This window comes from Hyaena hyaena, unplaced genomic scaffold (assembly GCF_003009895.1).
Source record: "Hyaena hyaena isolate Hyena2069 unplaced genomic scaffold, ASM300989v1 scaffold_325, whole genome shotgun sequence".
In the NCBI taxonomy this organism is placed as follows: domain Eukaryota; kingdom Metazoa; phylum Chordata; class Mammalia; order Carnivora; family Hyaenidae; genus Hyaena; species Hyaena hyaena.
Genome location: NW_024080957.1, coordinates 1399539 through 1420805, shown reverse-complemented (window position 1 = coordinate 1420805; position 21267 = coordinate 1399539). Strand labels below are relative to the sequence as shown.

Here is a 21267-nt window from a genome sequence, read left to right as displayed (position 1 = left end):
TTTTGTAATAAGCTGTCAGGAAATAGTCCTTTGTTAGCTCTATGGTTCTGGGCTCAAAAAAGGCTGAAGTGATAAAAATGTAAGTTGTGATTCTTAAAAAAAAACAAACAAACCACTGTAGCTAGAGCTGGTTTTGAATTCCTATGATAGTGTTTAATTTGTCCAAGATTCTTATTCAGCATTTACAATTGGCTCAATGTTAGGGGGAAGGAGAAACCTGTTGATACAGCTCCTTTAAGTGCTGTGGGTTTCAAAACAACTGTAGATAGCACACATTCCTGCGGTGAGGCAGAGGCTGAGCCGAAAGCCTTCCCCATTCATTCAAAGAAGGAGAAAGGGACTGAACTTACCTCCCAGCAGGTGAAGTAGCACATCCTGTAAGTGGATTGATTTGTTATATAAATCAAAGTTCTGTTTGAAGGGACCATAAACAATACTTTCTCACCTGGTACTTTCTATTTCTTCACCCCACCCTCAAAGCCCTCCAGCTCATTGCTGGGAAATATTCCGTTCTTGTTCAGAAGTGTCTTTCTTCCTCTTTGATGACTTATTTTTTTTCTCTTTCTTTTTAGCTCAGAAGGAGGTTTTTCCCCTCTTTTTGTCATGTCTGTTTTTCTTTTCTAATACATTACCTTGTTTCTCTTTTCCTTTGTTACTATGCTTGCTCACATCTTAAGAACAAATGTGAGGTTTGTATCAAAACAAAATAAATGCATGCTCTCTGGAATTATAAAGGAATAGTACAGCTGTCCTCAGTGATTATACTCGTTGAGCATCTAAAATTTTGAAAGCGCTTAGAAATTTCTTTTTAACGAAAGCTATCCAAAAACTTCTTACAGAAACCCATTTGGTGAAGTTTTTGAGTTTTGCTTTTGTGGCTGGTTTACAGACATACCTAGTGTGTTTCAGAAACACCTTTGCATGTGTCAGTGTAGTGAGTGGTACATGTGTAAATTATAGAGCGCAACAATTTAAAGCTTTAGACCGATTTTTGTTTAGACCGATTTGCACTTAATTTTGTAAATGTATCCAGTGAAGTGATTTTTTTAATAATAGTTTTGCAGAGGCAGTTAAAAGCATTACTCAGTGCAACGACTTAACTTGAAAAGGAATACCAGATAAAGGGTGTGGGAGCAAGAGAAAATGGTTGCTGATACTCTGAAAGCTATACCTTAGTGTTGCCTTTTGAAATTGCAGAACTGTTGTCAAATTCCTTAGCGGTGTGGAAAGAGGCATTCTGGGGTGTATCTTCCTTCACCTGCTCTGAACTTTCTCCTTTGTTCTGCCGCCCCACCCCCACCCCCCATCTCCGATCTCAGGGTCCTTCAGGGTCCTTCGTTTTCAAGGACGATGCTGCCGAACTGCTGACAGTCTCTGGTTGGAGCGCCGGACTGATCTGACTCATCCACACTTTGATCCTGTGAGATCATTTATTCTAGGAGTAATGACATTCATTTTCCAGGAGGCTGGCCGGCCAGGGCTACCACGGAAGGGATGAAGTTAAAGGACCTGAAATAGCATTGGTACACGAGCAGGAGCTCGTTAAGTATTTGTTGGATAGGAGTCTTCAACTGTTCCTTCGTGCCAGTGGTCTCCGACCAGATCACGAGGGAGCCAGCTTCCTCTTCTGTCTGTACTGCAGTTATAATTCTGACTTCTAAAATATTGAGTGACTTGGCAGTGCCAAAATTCAGTAAGCTTGACCTAATTTACTTAAATAATCATTCCAAGCCCCCTCCAAGCCCTTTGGGCTTTATTTCCAAAATGCCCCTTAAATTTTGCTTACGGAAGTCGGGAGGGAGGGTTGCCACGCTGGTGGAGCGCCAGGCTCTCCCTACCCCCAGATAAGAGCATCATTACATGTTGAACTTGGCCATATGATATTGTTGTCACAGATGCTTTAGCTGCTCAAAAAAACATTTTTTATATAAATACCAAAACTCCACATTAAAAACATTTCCGGTTAAAACAACCTAAGCAAACTCCACTGATTCACCAGACCATCTCCAGCAAACCAGGAGGTTCCAGTCATTTGTGGGTTTTTTTTTTAATTTGTAATGTTTATTTATTTTTGACAGAGAGACAGAGACAGAGACACAGCGTGCAAGCAGGGGAGGGGCAGAGAGAGAGGGAGACCGAGGAGGCTCCAGGTTCCGAGCTGTCAGCACAGAGCTGGACGTGGGGCTCAAACGCACAAACCATGAGATCATGACTTGAGCTGAAGTCGGACGCTTAACCAACTGAAACGCCCAAACACCCCCATTTGTGGTTTTCTAAATTAAAGTGTAATTGACACATAATATCACATTGGTTTCAGGTGCACAACATATCGGCCACGGTGTCTTCTGATGGCTTCTACCTGGTATCAGTTATTTGAGTTGTTGCCTGTAGTATATATGAAAACGAGACACTAAGGTGTCTGCATTCCCTAGGGTAACACTGCTACTGTCTAATGAGTGACCACTCATTCAGAGGAGGAAAAGGCTCTCTAGAGAGGGACTTCTCAAAATTTACAGTGTATATGAGAATCGCTGCAGAGGGTGTCACAATGCAGCTCTGATTCTGTACCTCCAGGGTGGGGGACCTAGTATTCTGCATGTTTAGCAAGTCACAGGTGATGAGGATGCCACTGTAGATAAAAATGTCTACATTTTTATCACCGAAGCAGTTTTTTTTTTTAAACTGCAAATCCTTGGGTTTCACCTCTATCCCATCCTACACTCTTCCCCAACTCTATTCTAGGTTTCTCATCGAATTAGCCTTGAGTTTTGGCCCAAATATGGAGAATTTTTTAAGCTCCCAAGTGATGCTAATACTCAGCCAAGTTTAAGGACCTCTAGATCTTGTTTTTAATCAGTTTCTACTTGGAAATCCATTCAGTTCTTGTATCAGCTGTCTGGTCCTGGTCGCTGTAGGCATTTGTTTCTCTTCCTTCCTTCTTCCCTTCCTTCCTTTTTTCTTTTTTTAATTTTTTATTTTATCTTTTTAATATTTATTTATTTTTGAGAGAAAGACAGAGACAGACAGAGAGACAGAGCACGAGTGGGGGAGGGGTAGAGAGAGAGGAAGACACAGGCTCCAGGCTCTGAGCTGTCAGCACAGAGCCTGACGTGGGGCTCCAACTCGCCAACTGTGAGATCATGACCTGAGCCGAAGTCAGATGCTTAACTGACTAAGCCACCCAGGCACCCCTCTTTTTCCTAAAGTTTATTTATTTTGAGAGAGAGAGAGAATCCCAAGCAGGCTCTGCAACATCAGCACAGAACTAGATGTGGGGCTCGAACCCACAAACTGTGAGATCATGACCTGAGCCAAAATCAAGAGCCTAACGCTAAACTGACTGAGCCACCCAGGTGCCCCAGCATTTGTTTTTTCTGAACAAATGCTCTACACTTTCTTGAGGAAATCCTATCAGTCTTTCAAAGCACTTTTTCAAACTTAAAAAATTCTTTTAGCGCTCAGCTTGCCCACCTTGCTCTAAATCCCGTTTGGCTGTATTTGTAACTCCTAAGGCAATGACCACATTCTTATAATTATATGTGTATTTATCTAAACCTCCCAGTGGGTAAACTACCTGAAGGCAGACATTGTCTCACCTCTTTTATATTTTACCTGTGGTTTTCCAGCCAGTGCTCTCACACAGTGCCCTGAGCATGCATTTCTTCATTCAACAAGCATTCACACAGAGCCAGTGTGCCAAGCAGGCTGGGCTCTGGTGAGGCATGCCACTTGTTCCTTCCCCCTTCCAGAGGCTTCACAGTCAAATGAGAGAGACCGATATGCACAAATGATTTACAAAGACAAATGTAAGAGTTCAACCAAGATGAGACAGAATCTGAACTATTCCAGATTGGAAAGAAAGACCTTTTGAGGAAATGATTGAGATCTGAAGAATCTATAACAGGGTGGAGGTGGGGAATGAGGGTGAAGGGCGTTCATTCAGGACAAAGAAAACTGGGGCATTTGCATAGTTTTAGAGAGAAATTAATTTGTATTTAATAAAAAATCTTCCTACCCTTATCTTCTGTGTACCTAGGTCCCCAGGGAGGTACCAACAATTAACTAGTTTCTTGTGTTTCCTTTGAGTCTCTTCAAGCATGTTCAAGTAAACGTGTAGTATGCACTGAATTTTCACCTCTGAACAATGCTTTCCCCCAACCTTGATAATTTATTCCTAATTTATTTTTTGTTTCCTTATTCTTTCATAAGGGAAATCTTACTTTTGTAGAGAGACAGAGCATGAGCTGGGGAGGGGCAGAGAGAGAGACGGAGACACAGAATCCAAAGCAGACTCCAGGCTCTGAGCTGTCGGCACAGAGCCCAACAGGACTCAAACCCACAGACCATGAGATCATGACCTGGGCTGAAGTTGGACGCTTAACTGACTGAGCCACCCAGGCACCTCAGGAAAAAGTTATTTTAGAGCTGAACACTATTCTATTATGTAGCTCTTTTAACTAATATGTCCCTAATAGTTGGGTCACTTACAGTATCTTACTACTGCAAACAATGCCACAATGAATAATCTTGAACTTGAGACATTTTTCACATATGAAAGTATATCCTGGAAGATCATTTTCCAGAAGAGAAATTGCTGAATCATGAGCATCTGCATTTGTAATTTTGAGAGATATTAGACTGCCTTCCATAAGTATTTTATTTCATTCTCATCAGAAATATATGAGACCCCTTTTCTCTACTATATCCTCAGTGTGTTATCAATGTTTTGGATATTTGTTTAGATCTACTACATACAAATGAAGATAACTTAACAGTTTTAATTTGGATCTCTCTTATGAGTGAAGTTGAACATCTTTTGATATGTTTGTTACTTATACATTTTTTCTCTAAATTTCCTATTATTTTTTTAAGATTTTTAAAAATATTTATTTTTGAGACAGAGCGAACACAAGCAGGGGAGGGGCAGAGAGAAAGGAGGACAGAGGATCTGAAGCAGGCTCTGTGCTGACAGCAGACAGCCTGATGTGAGGCTTGAACCCATGAACCATGAGATCATTACCTGAACTGAAGTTCATGCTTAACCAACTGAGTCACCCAGGAGCGTCTAAAGATTTGACTTTATTTTATTTTAGCTTTTTTCTTTAATGTTTCTTTTTGAGAGAGACAGAGAGACAGACAGACAGACAGAACATGAGTGGGTGAAGGGCAGAGAGAGGGAGACACAGAATCCAAAGCAGGCTCAACACTCTGAGCTGTCAGTACAGAGCTCGAGGCGGGGATCTAACTCACAAGACTGCGAGATCATGACCCGAGCTGAAGTTGGACACTTAACAGACTGAGCCACCCAGGTGCCCTAAGATTTTACTTTAATCTCTACATCCAACATAGGGCTCACAATTACAACCCTGAGATTAAGAGTCACATGTTCTACTGAGTGAGCCAGCCAGGTACTCCTAAACTTTTTGTATTCATATTCTTTCTCTGCCCATTTTTATATTGGGTTGTTGGCAATTATTGATTTCTAAAGGCTCTTTATATATTAAAGATTTTATACTGTTTTTAATCTATTACAAATAATTTTCCCAGTCTTTTGTATTAGCTTAGTGTTGTGAAGTTTTTGTTGGTTAGTTGTTTGTTTTACTTGTTTTTTTCTTTAAATGTTTTATTTATTTCTAGGAGAGAGAGAGAGAGAGACAGCGTGAGCAGGGGAGGGTCAGAGAGAGAGGGAGTCACAGACTGAAACAGGCTCCAGGCTCTGAGCTGGCAGTCAGCACAGAGCCTGACGCCGGGCTCGAACCCATGAACCGCGAGATCATGACCTAAGCGAAAGTCGGACGCTTAACTGACTAAGCCACCCAGGCACCCCTTACTTGTTTGTTTTTATCTTATAGTTGATTTTGGTTTTGATAGAGTTAAACTTATTAATCTTTTCAATGATTTCAGGATTTTGAGTCATAGTTAGGATGGCCTAAGCCATTTCAAGACTATAAATAAATTCTTCCAGGTTACGTTCTAAAACACGTATAATTCTGCTTTTTTATAATTAAGTCTTTGATCTTTCATATACATTTGGCATATAATGTAAGGCATTCATCTGATTATTTTTGTATATCCATTTGCTGTCAAAATACCACTTATTAAATATTTTTTTAAAGATAACTAAAGGGGCGCCTGGGTGGCTCAGTTGGTTGAGCGTCCGACTTCAGCTCAGGTCATAATCTTGCAGTCCGTAAGTTTGAGTCCCGCATCAGGCTGTGGGCTGACAGCTCACTCTGGGCTGACAGCTTAGAGTCTGGAGCCTGATTCAGATTCTGTATCCCCTTCTCTCTGACCCTCTCCTGCTCATGCTCTGTCTCTCTGTCTCTCAAAAATAAACATTAAAAAAATTTTTTTTAATAAAAATTAAAAAGATAACTATGAGAGCCTTGAGAAAGGGAAGCAACACTCTAGTCTGGGAGACCAATCGTAAGGAAATAAAAAGGCAAGAGATGTTAAAGCAAGTGAAGGGTTAGGGAAATTTAATTTCTGTAGCAACATGGACAGCAAATATATTACATGAATGCTGCCCTAATCATCACCCTTTCATGGTACACATGGCCAATCCAACACGGTACTTTTTAAAACTTTTTTTTAATGTTTATTTATTTTTTAGAGAGAAAGAGAGAGAGAGCATGAGTGGGGCAGAGAGAGAGGGAGACACAAACTCCGAAGCAGCCTCCAGGCTCTGAGATGTCAGCACGAGAGCTCAACGTGGGGCTCGAACCCACTGACAAAGAGATCATGACCTGAGCTACAGTCAGATGCTCAACCAACTGATCCACTCAGGAGTGCCTGACATGAGACTTCTTAAAACATTGTTCCAGGCAGCTGCTTCCTGTTATTCCAAATGGATATATTTGCCATCCCTGGTGTAGGCTTTGACTTAGGAAGTTTGGGGGAGGAAGAGAAGTGGCAAGAGAGGTAACTGAAAGGGCAGGTAATGTCTGGGTCTTGAATGTATATTAAGCAATGGAGATAATGTGACTTTTTGTTTTTTTGAGGGCATAAAGTAGCATATGTGTTTCAACAAAGTAGGGGATGATGGCTTGAAAAAGAGAAACCAAAAGCTACTGTAGTAACCCAATCTAGGGATGCTGACTATCTAAACTCAGGTAGTAGAGTGAACTAGAGGGAAAGGGCCATATTCAAGAGGTAAAGTCAGCAGGACATGCAAGTGTTGAACTGCAGGAGTTGGAAGAAATTAGCTGTGGGTAGTGAGACATAAGAGAGACTAAAAATGATTAGTTCTTTAAAGCAGGGCATGTAGTGGTTCAGAGACCCGGACAGAGGACTTAGGAGGAGGAACACATTTGGGGATGAGAGATAATAATAAAGTGAATGAGTGGGGTTTTGGACTTCTGATACGAATACTGTGTTTGGACTGTTCGTATTTGTCTGGCACTGGGCTAAAACTATGGTGTGCTTAGGAATAAAGAGAAGAGATAGTGTTGATTCATACAGAGTAACTACTTGAGGACAAGATGAAAAAAAGGCCAGTTAGGTCTATGGATTCCCAATATGAAAGAGAACTGCCTCAAATTGTGGGAAAAGACACATTTGCAAATGGACCGTGTAATAATGAAAACAAGAACAAAACCTGATACAAGTCTATATAAACTGGAGTGGGAAGCATGAGGTGATCTTACAATAATAATTCGGCGTTAGCCTTCACCAGCCAGTCTCAGCAGATTACGTCCAAGCTTGGGCTCCAGGTCTTTAGACATTAAAATCCTGGAGAACATTCAAAGAGCAACAAAGATAATTAAAGGGTTAGAAATAATAGCTGAGGCATGAAAGTATATTTGAGTTAGCCTGGAGAAAAGAAGCAAATGGTTATTCCATTCACAGTAGATGAAAGTGCCATAGAAATAACTATGTCCTCAGAGTCTGGAGCAAGAGAAGAAGGGATTAAATTGTAAATTGATGTGCGTGAGATGTGGGGCAAAACTTCCTGAGATGAAGTTTAAATGGTAGATTAGAGTTAAATATGGTAGTTCAAGTTGTCTGGAAGTTGTGAAATCTCTCTGTGAATCTATAAAACAACAGGAGCTAAACAGAAATCCTCTATTCAGCAAGCATTCTGTACTTAAGGATCCGATTCCTTATCCCTGCCAGCAAAAATGTACCACAGATCTTGTGTGAGTTGCTGCCGTAAGATCCTTATTCTAAAAGGTCATGGCCACCGTCAGGGCCCCTTTACAAGCCATGCATTCATTTGATAATAATTTTTGAGCAATACACGTACGACATTATTTTAGGTGCCAAAAATGAGTGAACAAAACAGAGGAAATGAATATATCCAAAGTTTATTGAGTATTGCTCCGTGTCAGGTACTGGGTGACTACCTGCTTAATTCTAAAACTTTTTTTTTGAAGTTTATTTACTTATCTTGAGAGAAAGAGAATGAGTGGGGGAGGGGCAGAGAGAGAGGACAGAGAATCCAAAGCAGGCCCAATGCTAACAAGCAGGCCCAGAACTGACACCTGAGACCCCAATGTGGGGCTTGAACTTATAAACTGCGAGATCGCTTATCTGACTGAACCACCTGGATGCCCCGGGAGACTTACTTTAATGAGGGTGACTTTTTTAATTGCTTAAATAAACAAAATTAGAATATACATCATTTAGATGTTTACGTAAGAAATATAGATATGCCATGTATTTTTAAATGTTTAATAATGTGAAATATTTGGAAGGCTACTACAAGAATACATGTTTAGAAATTAGCTGAATTTTTAAATTAAAACAACATTTTTTAATGTTTATTTATTTTTGAGAGAGTGAGAAGAGAGACAGAGCGGGAGTGGGAAAGGAGTAGAGAGAGAGGGAGACACAGGGCCCGAAACAGACTCCAGGCTCCAAGCTTTCAGCACAGAGACTGACACGGCGCTTGAACCCACAAACCAGGAGATCATGACCTGAGCTGTAGTCAGATGCTTAACCAGCCGAACCACCCAGGTGCCCCAGAAATTAGCTAAATTTTTTTTTAATGTTTTTTTTTTTTTTATTTATTTCTAGGAGAGAGAGAGAGAGAGACAGTGTGAGCAGGGGAGGGTCAGAGAGAGAGGGAGTCACAGATGGAAACAGGCTCCAGGCTCTGAGCTGGCAGTCAGCACAGAGCCTGACGCCGGGCTCGAACCCACGAACCGCGAGATCATGACCCAAGCGAAAGTCGGACGCTTAACCGACTAAGCCACCCAGGCGCCCCGAAATTAGCTAAATTTTTTAAAGCCATGTTTGGAATTGGAAATTAATTGCTATATGGACTGTGATTTCTTTGAAGATCGTGTTTGACAGAGTTTACTTTCTTGGTACTAGACTCAGCATAGAACTTTGTATCTTTGTAGAAGCATCAGCCACATACTTTAGAAGCTACATATATACAGGGAGTCATATTTCTTCTGTTAACATTTCCAAAAGCTTTGAAGCATCCCCATGTCACTTTATCCAATTCTCCAGATAGAAGACTTGGTAGTAGCAGAAGGTAGGATGAAGGAGAAAAGTTAAAGGGCCAACATGAATAGAAAAAAATCATTTTACTGGTAAAATTTTCACTAATTCAGAGATGTTCAAACAAGCCAGAATAAATTTGGAGTAGCTCAAAAGTATGAAGAGATCCAGCACTGGAAGAAAAGTTGGCCTGGAAAGCTAGATATTAATGAGTGGATTTTTTGTAATTGTATAAACAGATTTTGATGACTCTGAGGATTTTTGGGAGGTTCCAGAGTATCCTAAAATTAATTATGTTTTTATAGAACAATTACCTATGATCATAATAAATCCAATGACCAACTCACTATGCATAGGAAAATAGGTAGGTGCTTTCCTCTGCCTATCTCCCCTGCTTGAGTGCTCTCTCACTCTCAAATATATGAAATAAAAAAAATGGAACTTGAGATCCATTTAATGAAAAGATCCATTGTATTCAATGCTGTTCTGCCAAACACTTACAAGGGCACATGTTTTCCTGACAGGATTGATTTTGAGTATAGGGTTTTATCAATAATACGTTTTTTTTTTTCATCCTACGTGTAAGTTGTATATTAATACTTCTGTTTAAGGTTTATTTTTTATGTGCTTATTTATTTATTCATTTAAGTAATCTCTACCCAATGTGGGGCTCAAACTCACGACCTCGAGGTCAAGAGTTGCACGCTCCAATGATTGAGCCTGTCAGGTGCTCTTAAGGTTCATTCAGAATTATGTTAGTGATCTTATAAGTTTCTATAAGAACATAGATTCTCCCCAAGCCCTGCCACTCCAACCTTGCCTAGTATTTTATAATTTATTGTAAGTAGATGATTTGTACTGGAAGTAAATATATCCTTTTGGGGTTGGTATACATTCTAAACAAAAGAGGCCATACTAAACCAAATATTTACTGTGAAGCAAATAACTGGTAATCTACACATACAACATCCTGAGTAAGTTTTATTTTGGCTTTCTATAACTAAAGTTTAAGGCAACCCATTAACTGTAAGCTTTGCCTCTCAAACAGGAAGTTTGGCCTGAAAAGAAAAACCTGTTTGGCTTTATAAAGTGATTTATTGCTAATTTTAAATGGGGCAAAATGAATATACTATATTAAATACTTCTATTTATATGATTTTGTTTCTCAGAAAATTACTTTTTCTTTAAAAAAATTTTTTTAATGTTTATTTTTGAGAGACAGAAACAGACAGTGAGTGTGGGAGAGGCAGAGAGAGAGAGAGAGAGAGAGAGAAAGAGAGAGAGAGAGAGACAAAGAATCTGAGACAGGCTCCAGGCTCTGAGCTGTCAGCACAGAGCCTGATGCAGGGCTCCAACCCACGAACTGTGAGATCATGACCTGAGCCGAAGTCAAATGCTTAGCTGATTGAGTCACCCAGGTGCCCTTACAACTTAAGTTTTTTTATCGTTTAATAATGGAAGAGCCTGAAAACATTGGGAATTACTTGTAACATTGCTAAAAAATTCCATCAAAGTAATGCTGTTTTAGTCATTAATTAAAAATGTAAAACTCAAAGGGGCATCTGGGTGCCTCAGTCAGATAAGCCTCTGACTCTTGATTTCTGCCCAGGTCACGATCTTACAGTTCATGGGATTGTTAATGGGTGGAGCTCCATGTGGGGCTCTGCACTGACAGCATGGGGCCTGCTTAGGATTCTCTGTCTGTCTGTCTGTCTGTCTCTCTTTCTACCCTTCCCATCCTCCCCCTCCCCAATAAACAAACAAACAAACAAACAAACAAATAAATAAATAAATAGGTGAAACTCAACACACATACACACACACTGTCTTAAGCATATAGAAGATTAGGAAAAATTAGACCAGGGACTCAAAATGTAAAATAATAGCTTTGTCATTTCCTGAAAGTTTATAGTCAGGAAGAAATAAAGGAGGAAGATCATTCACTAGTCCAAATCTGGTAACCCCTTCAGTTGTATCCATTCTACTTAAATTTTAAAATTGTTTTTAATGTTTATTTTATTTATTTTGAGAGAGGGAGAGGTAAAGTGTGAGCAAGGAAGGGGCAGAGATAAAGGGAGAGAGAGAGAATCCCAAATAGTCCCTCTGCGACTTGAGCCAAAATCAAGAGTCAGATCCTTAACCGACTGAGCCACCCAGGTGCCCCAACTTGTTACCATTTATTAGAGATACAAAGTGTGGGGGCACTTGGCTGGCTCAGTTGGTAGAGCATGGGATGCTCCAACTCAGGGTCATGAGTTCAAGCCCCACTTTAGGAGTAGAGTTTAGCTAAAAGAATAAATAAAATCAAATTAAAAATTAAACACACACACATACACACAAAATGTGGTGATTTGCCTACCTAGGAAGAGGGAAGAGCGAACCTTGTATTCATAAGTTAGCAAATTTTGAAAAGGCAATTTCAAAAGATGCTAATAACATATATTTGAGAATAGTCACAAGCTTTGTTCAGTAAAGCACTCCAGATTTAAAGGTTTGTTGACAACGCTTTCTGATCAGCCAGTTACATAAGAAGTGCTTCTTCACTACTTTTTTTTTTTTTTACGGTTTTATTTTTAAGTAATTTCTATACCCCACATGGGGCTCGATCTCATGACCCCGAGACCAAGAGTCGCATGCTCCACTGACTGAGCCAGCTAGGCGCCTTCGTCATCACGTTCCATTCCCAGCCTCATCCATTTATGAGGTTCTTGTTGTGTGCAAGGAATTTGGATGAGAGGTGAACAAGGAAAATACATGTATAAATAAGGTTTCTGCCCCTCCTGGATCGTCCAGCAGACACCAGCAAGGTAGGGATACAACAATTGAAGAAAGCTCGCAATGAGAAACTTATCCAAAGTTTTATAAGCAAAAGAAAGAAACAACAACAACAAAAAACACTGGAGAGAAGTTATTGGTTTCAGTATGCAGGTCAGTGTAGCATGCGGGCATTTATAGCTTGGTAACTGACTTGATTTAAACAATGTATGAGGAATCATCATCTTCAGGCGTGTAGGCCTTTAAAAGTTCCAAATGAGGCCCTGCCCTGTCCTTCCCTATCTTGAGGAAGTGAAAACCTTTGATATTTTCTTCTGTTCTGTACTCTTTATTTTCCCCTTGGGGATAGCAGTCATATGATCAGAAAGCCTAAAATTTGTCAGACTTCCCCTAGGATAAAAAGGCCTTATTCATATTCAGATAGTGGAGAACAAATGGCAGTGAATCTAATTCTTTCTTAATGGTCTGACTGTACAGTAGGGCTACTTTCCAATTTACTTCTTTCTTGATGGCTTTGTGAAGCTTAGAGATGAGAGAGTAAGAAAGAAAACTTCAATTAGACATATAGAAAATAATACAGTACTTTTTTTTTCATGGCCACAAAATATGGATTACAAGTATATTTAATTTCTTTCTTTTTTAAAAAGATTTTATTGTGGGGCCTGAGTGGCTCAGTCAGTTAAACGTCTGACTTCAGCTCAGTTCATGATCTCACTGTTTGTGAGTTCGAGCCCCGCGTCGGGCTCTGTGCTGACAACTCAGAGCCTGGAGCCTGCCTTGGATTTTGTGTCTCCCTCTCTCTCTGCCCCTTCCCTGCTTGCTCTCTCTCTCTCTCAAAACTGGCATTAAAGAGAAAAAAACTCAAAGAAGCCTTCTATAATTCTGTGGAAATGAAAATAGAGGAACTTCCTTTTAAGGAGCATAGTACGTCTAGATTTTAGGGAGGATTTTAGGGATTCTTATCACAGAACAGAGAGTAATTAGAAAGGGTCAGTTGGAGAGTAACTGTGCAAAGTTCAGATAAAGGTGAAGAAGATATTAGGGAAAATATCATCAATGGGCAATAATTTCCCTGGGTAAATTTCCCCCAAAGAGAAGATTTTTCTTTATAGAGTTACTCATCTGTATCACAGGCTCACAAACTGGCTGGTAAGTTTTAGTGGCAGGAAAATTGATAAATAGTTGTAGCCTGGAGATACAATTTCTCTCCTTGCACATAAATGTCTTCCCATGTCCCTTGGCTGTTTTTATCTCAAAGCATTAATCTATGTTTCTTGGGGAAAATAAATTCATGATGATGCATCAGTAAATTCTCAACAGCTCCAAGACTGCCTTAAAATTGTATTTTAAAATATTACCTTTCTATATTAAATTAAGGGTTCACTGTTACCTAAGAAGTGATCTAAATTGGGAGCTTTTAACCAGGGATATGTGTAAATTCCAATTTGCTGTAATGACTCTGGATAATTTATTCCTGATACATCTCTCAGAACATTTTTGAAATAGTAAGTCTAGAAATCTGCATTAATACGAAACAAGCAAAAACCTCCCTCAATGACTCATACTAACCACAGTGATTTGTTTAAACAAAATAGCCACAACGACAATAATTGTCCATTCTTTCGTTTTAACATGGACTGAACCATAAAGACGCCCATTTCAGTAAGTGGCCAGTTTATGTCATTCTGTGCAGCCTAGGCCTGGGGGTGTGATCTGAGTAGTACAGCTTCCCACCATTAGCAACATGCCCTAAAGGCAATTATATTATCCAAATTAACAAAACCAAGAAGATGATATAATTACCTGAGTAGCTGAAAAGTAAGGAAGAGAGACTTCAAAGGATTTGCCAGTTTCAACATTCTACGGTTCTTAGAAAAATTTTTTTCTTTAGAAGTTTATTTATTTATTTTGAGAGAGAGAACAAACACACACAAGTATGGGGAGAGGCAAAGAGAGAGAGGGAGAGAGAATCCCAAGCAGGCTCTGTGCCTTTAGCACAGAGCCGTCTGTGGGGCTCGATCCCATGAACCATGATATCATGACCTGAGCTGAAATCAAGAATCCAAGACCACAAAATGAGCTACCCAGGCACCCCTAGAAAAAATGTTCATAACCCACAGCCAGACATGTTCTTGTACAATAGGAAATGAGACCAGGAAGGAAATGGAAAGGAGAGGTAAATCTGAGAGAAGGAAAATGTGCATGTGTACCTAGTACACTGAATGGCAAGGCGTTGCCTTGAGAATCTCTAAGGGGCAACAAGAACCACCTTGTTTTTATTTTTTTATTTTTTAAAATGTTTATTTATTTTTAATAGAGAGGCAGTGTGAGCGGGGAGAGAGAGGCAGAGAGAGAGGGAGACACAGAATCCTAAGCAGGCTCCAGACTCTGAGCTGTCAGCACTCGAACTCATGAGCTGTGAAGTCATGACCAGAGCCAAAGTCAGACGCTTAACCAACTGAGCCACCCAGGTGATCCAAGAACCACCTATTTTTTAAAGAAGGAATAATAATGCCAAAGGTGGAACAGATTGCTCTCAGTATCAAATTTTGTGGATTTCACATTTCTAGTAGTGTCTGCTCTTTGGATAATTTATTAAGTCCCTTGTGGAAGAAATCTGTGAATTTTAGAAATGAACTCTGGTGTAAAGAACATTTACAAAGATGGGCACTTTGAGTAAGAGCAGCAAAATGTCAGCAAAATCAATGTCATATCCACCTTGTTCACTAAAGTTATTAAAACACGTGAATAAATTTATTAATGTAACCATTAAAGCATGCATTGAAACAATAAACATTTATGGACTACTCATCATATCTAAGAGAACCTTGAGGGAGATACAGATAAATAACACGGGCCCCAAATTGGGAGTTTATGACAGAACACTTGCACAGTTGAAATGTTTGTACTTCGTTGTTGTTGTTTAAGATTTTGTTTTTAAGTTAACTCTACACCCAACATGGGGCTTGAACTCACAACCCTGAGATAAAGATTCACATGCTCCACCAACTAAGCCAGCCAGGAACCCCAAATTGTTTGTACTTTGAACATATAATGTTCTTCATAAACGTTCTTATATCACATACCCTCAATGAAGAGTGAAAGAATAAATGAAAACGTTTGAATCCTTTGCTATTTAATTTATTCTCCCCTTAGGAAAGTTCAAGGTGAATGATAATTAATGTCATATGTATACATACAAACATTCACACATACGTGTGTGCATACACACAAACACACACACACACCACTGCTAAATTGTTAGCACCTTAGTAAGCTCACTTTACATTCAGTCAATATCCACATCTACTTTAATGTATTACTTAATACTTTTTTAATGTTGGGGCACCTGGGTGGCTCAGTTGGTTAAGCGTCCGACTTCAGCTCAGGTCATGATCACACAGTTCGTGGGTTCGAGCCCCGCGTCAGGTTCTGTGCTAACAGCTCGGAGCCTGGAGCCTGTTTCAGATTCTGTGTCTGTCTCTCCCCTGCCCACACTCTGTTTCTCTCTGTCTCAGTCTCAAAAATAAATCAGGACTTAAAAAAAAAAATTAAAAAAAATACTTTTTAAATGTTTATTTATTTTTGAGAGAGAGAGCATGAATGGGGACAATGCAGAGAGAAGGGGACAGAGGATCCAAAACTGGCTCCACCTTGACAGCAGAGATTTTGATGTGGGACTCGAACTCATAAACTGTGAGATCATGACCTGAGCCAAAGTCAGATACTCAACCGACTGAGCCACCCAGGTACCCCTCATTACCTAATAGTTAACTTACTATTTATTACTTGCCAGGTACTGGAAATATACATTGGAAGCAAATGGCCTCTGTCTTCAGGATGCCTACATTCTAATGGAAAGACAAAAACAAAATAAATAAAGACAATTCATTGAAAATTATGATAAGCACTTTGAAGAAAAAGGTTGAGGACACATTGTGTGGTCAGAGTATCTAACTTAGAATAAGGTTCAGGAAAGTCTTTTGAAAAAAGTAAAAAGCAGAGAGACCTAAATATATGAGAAGTTAGTCTCATAACAATGGAGGTTTTTTAAGTTTTCAAGTTTTCTAGGCAGAGATCCTGGCCCTTCTTTACCTGTTTGCCAATTATTCGTGAGCAGTCTTTTCCAGTCTTGTGGCTTTAAATATCATAGATACACTGACAGCTCCAAAATTATTATATGACTCACAGTTCTCTTTGGAGCTTGACCTGGATATTCTATTACTTACTTGACATCTCCACTGAGATGTCTCAGGTATCTCAGAAATATCTCCAGTTAGTAAGTGTCCATTGCTCACCACCCCCTCCACATCTCCTCCTCCAGTGCAATCCCTCTTGGTAAGAGATACTTCTATCTGTATGTTTATTCATACCAGAAACCCAAGAGCTCCATGACTTCCCACCCCCATTCCCACTCATACACTATTATCCAGGCTAAGTCTTACCCATTCTACCACGAAAATATATCTCAAATCTGTTACTACTCTTGACACCAGCATCACTTTCTACACCAGCGTCTTTTGCTTGGATTATTGCAAGAGCACCCGTGAGCACAAACTCAACACATGTGTCTGCATACACACCACAGCTCTGGAGCCACAGACTAAGCACGTCCGTCTAGATGGCTGGAGGAGACTCTTTGACCTACTAATTTTCAAGTATGTCATGGCATATACTTTACATTCATATTATACAAATGACTTGACAAATTTCTTTTCGGATGATTAACAAGGCTACCAACAACTTGGTATTAATTTCTCGTTGGCATCTGGTTAGAAAGGGACAGATTTGGAGAAGAAATATTTCTGCACTACTGATAGAAGAATTGAACTCGTTATTTCATGTGACATCTATGTTTAAAATGCCAAACTGAATCTCTGAGTAAAGAATTCAGTCTCTAATTAAACACCAAACATATTTTAGCCACAAACTATACAGCTGCTTACAATTTTTTTTAATGTTTTATTTATTCCTGAGAGAGAGAGACAGCATGAGCAGAGGAGGGTCAGAGAGAGAGGGAGATACAGAATCTGAAGCAGGCTCCAGGCTCTGAGCTAGCTGTCAGCACAGAGCCCGGTGCGGGGCTTGAACCCACGGACCGTGAGATCATGACCTGAGCCGAAGTTGGAGGCTTAACCCACTGAGCCACCCAGGCGCCCCATACAGCTGCTTACAAATTTAAACACCTGTTCAACAATAGCACAATATACAATATTACTTCAAAAGTTTAAAGAACTTATTTCTTTTTTTAAAAAATGAAACCGGGGGTTCCTAGGTGGCTCATTCAATTAAACCTCTGACTCTTGATTTCTCTCAAGCCAAGATCTTGCAGTTCCTGAGATCAGGCCCACGGTTCACGAGATTAGGCCCTGCGAATTGAGCTCTGTGCCAATAGTGTGTAGGCTGCTTGGGATTCTCTCTCTCCCCCCTCTCTGCCCCTTCCTTGTGTGTGTCTTCTCTCTCTTTCTCGCAAAATAAATAAATAAATAAATAATGAAACCAACTTGTTAGATAAAATTGTAACAATTCATTTTACCATAATTTACTTAAAAGTTGCTGATACTTGGGGCACCTGGGTGGCTTAGTCAGTTAAGCGTCCGACTTTCGCTTAGGTCATGATCTCGCGGTTCATGGGTTCGAGCCCGGCGTCATGCTCTGTGCTGACTGCCAGCTCAGAGCCTGGAGCCTATTTCAGTCTGTGACTCCCTCTCTCTCTGACCCTCCCCTGCTCAAGCTGTCTCTCTCTCTCTCTCTCTCTCTCCTAGAAATAAATAAAAATATTTAAAAAAAAAAAGTTGCTGATACTTTTCCTGTTAGTGCCTCAGGCTGGTTAAAAAAACAACAACAACATGTGATTAAATAGAAATAGATTAATCTTTGCTGGGCCTTTGATTTGGAGTTATTTCTGAAAACCAGCCTTTGAAAACAATCTCAACTTGTGACTAAAAATATTTACCCATATTTAACATCTCTGTCCATTTGCAACAGGATGTGGGGAAAGTTTAATCACAGGATGAATTTTGCCACATTCTAAGGTAGAAAGTGAAGTTTTATGGATATACTGATCAGTGTTTATGAAGGACAAAACTATTCATGAAATAGGATAGAAAACGTTAATACACAATTACTACTGTAGATAAGACCACTAATTATCTTTATAAAGCACAGTTGCTGAAGCTGCCCCATTATACAATGGCTGTGACTCATAATTTGAGCAATATAATCGTCATTGCTTAGGCTCTCCATTCAAGGATTTTAGAGGTCCGCATTATTCATATTTGTTGTGAAAGTAGACAAAAGGAAGGAGTTTCATCATGCAGTTGATTCGAGATAAGCTATGCCCAAAGAAGTTCAAAGGTTTGTTCTTATCAAAACATTTTCCGTGAAGTTGAGTTTAAGTGGTAATGTCAAATACAAAGAAAGGGCTTCAGCTCTTATTCTTCTTTTAAACAATTGTGGTGCTTGATCTGCAAACGTGAATTAAGATTCATGGTTTCATCCAGTCCTCTTAGAATTTAGACCATTTCTAGACCTTTTCTTGTGACAAAAAGGTGACACTTCTTTATTTTGAAAATTCTAGGGGCACTTGGGTAGCTCAGTCAATTAGATTAAGCGTCTGACTCTCAGTTTCTGCTCAGGTCATGATCTTATGGTTCGTGAAGTTGAGTCCCACATTAGGCTCCACTCTGATGGTATAGAGCCTGCTGGTAATTTTCTCTCTCTCCTCCTCTCTCTGCCCCATCATCCCTCCCTTTCTCTCTCTCTCAAAAGAAATAAACTTAAAAAAAAAGAAAAGAAAACTCTAAGGTAAGGGGTTCCTTCCTGGGTGGCTCAGTTGGTTAAGGATCTGACTCTTGATTTTGGTTTAGGTCATGAACTCATCGTTGGTGAGTTCGAGCCCCATATTTTGCTCTGGGCTGATAGTGCAGAGCCTGCTTGGGATTCTCTCTCTCTTCCTCTCTTGCTGCCCCTCCCCCGTTCTCTCTCTCTCAAAAAATAAAGAAAATAAATAAATGAAAGAAATGAAACCTCTAAAATAATAGATCTTGATGTGGTAATGAATACTCATTCCAGAGTTTGTCTAAATTAAAATATGTAAGTACTTCAATAGCATTTACTTTTTGATCTTAAAACATCTGTGGGTCATTTAGTTATAGAATTATTATACATTAGAGGAGTTGAATGTTGACTTTTACAGAGATTATTATTTTTCTTTAAGCCATTCCTTATGCAGTGGGCTAGATTTTCTCTGTAGAGGTAAGGATTTTGATCTTGCTAGGTACATATAGTTGTGAAACATTTCTGCTTTTTGCTGACACACAGAAGAGAAGTAGAGTGGAGAAATTAAAAAAGGATATGTATATTTTTTCTATCTACCAGACAAGTTTGTTTCTCTTTCATTACTTGGATTGAAGTTTTCCCCATCTTTATCTTGTACTGTGAGCTTCAAAGGTTACCAAAAAATTGAATTGGAAATCTTCCAACCCACATGCAGGTATCAAAAGATAGGCCTATTTTATTTTGAAAAGAGCTATTGACTGTAAGCTAACAATTCGCAAATATATTTGACGGCTTCTCTTATTCATGACCATATCTTTCCGTTTGGTAGTAGAACATTGATTGTATTAACACAGAATAATGAATACTTTTCTATTCGCCTACTACTTAACTTATGGTTGATTTCTTGGCACTTGGATTATATTCCTAGGGTTTTGCTTCTCAACACCTGGTGCTTTCTGATCCTGATTACTCTATAAATCAGGAATCATGTTTTTGGCCCTTAAATTTTTAGTATTGTATTCTAATCCCTTTTTTATGGTTCTCATGTTATTAAGATTTAATGTTGTCTCTTAATTGATTTGCCCTCATATAAGACACTTATTCTAGTTGTTCAAGTTGATATGCCTCCTTCCAGCTAATGTCACATGGCTTGTAATAATTTTGTTTTGCTTGCTCATTCCAGGGAGTTTGGAATATATCAAGCTCTGATAATCAGGCTCTTAGGGTCATCTGCATAGTGATGGGTTGACGGGAGGCATCAGATTAAGACTGAGTAAAAATGGTTTGGACTTTGAGGAAGAGAAAACCTGTCTAAAGGTCACTTAACCAATAAGGAAAATGATCATTTCACATAAGAAGGTCCTAAAGATAGGGCAGTTTCAAAGTTGAATAATTCATTGACTCATCAATGACATCAGTTTGCCCAGATGTTTTTCATCTTTTCACTTTTCAAAATTCCAAAAATGCACTGTTTGTCCCCCTGGGCAGGTTATTTCTAGGTTTCTTATGTAGATGACAGAGTATAGAGGCAGAAAAGGGACATTTCTGTTTCTACATGTTTTGTTAGAAGAAAGAAAGCTTTCCTAGAGGCCCCATTGGCTTTTTGGCTAGAATTATGTCACCTAATCCAGAACTAATTGGTAAAGGAAATGGAATATCATGTTAGCTTGGCTCAGCAATGTTTTATGGAACCTGGAGAAACCGAGATCCTTTTAGGGAGTTCACAAGGTTAAGAGCCTTCTCTCTAACAATGCTAAGATGCCATTGCCTTTTCACTCTGCTGGTGGTGTCAAAGGAGCAGTGGTGGGGAACAGTCCCAGTTGTGTAGTACAAATCAAAGCGGGGGCACCTAAATGTGCTAGGAGTCATTGCATGCCCCTCCGTCAAGCACTCATAAAGTTATGAAGTCGGCCGTTGTTTTCTGATTCATTCTGAAGCGCTTTTGTTATTTCAGTCACATGCCGTGTGACTGAGTTGTAAGTTGAGATGACTGAGTTTTTCATGGAACACATTTTTTTTTTTACATGAAAAATGGACAAACAAAATACTGTTATTCAGACTTGGGTATTTTATAAACATTTTCTTGAAAATGAACAGAAGAAGCAAGCCTGTCATTTTAAGGAAAACAACTGACAATATTTGTTGCAAATGTTATAGACTCAAGCTTTCAGGTAAAAAGTAGAATAGTGGATGGAGCGCCTGGGTGGCTCAGTTGGTTGAGTGTCTGACTTCAGCTTAGGTTATGACTTCTCGGTTAGTGGG

General features: G+C 39.4%; 1 protein-coding gene across 1 annotated transcript in view; it reads left to right on the top strand.

Annotated features, from left to right (window-relative positions):
* The first annotated feature begins 354 nt into the window (after positions 1–354).
* SLC39A10 (solute carrier family 39 member 10) overlaps positions 355–21267 on the top strand; it is a 109808-nt gene continuing 88895 nt past the window's right edge. Inside the window, exon 1 of the mRNA XM_039248958.1 lies at positions 355–377. The gene's annotated coding sequence lies outside the window, so the exon portion shown is untranslated. The remainder of the gene's footprint in view (positions 378–21267) is intronic.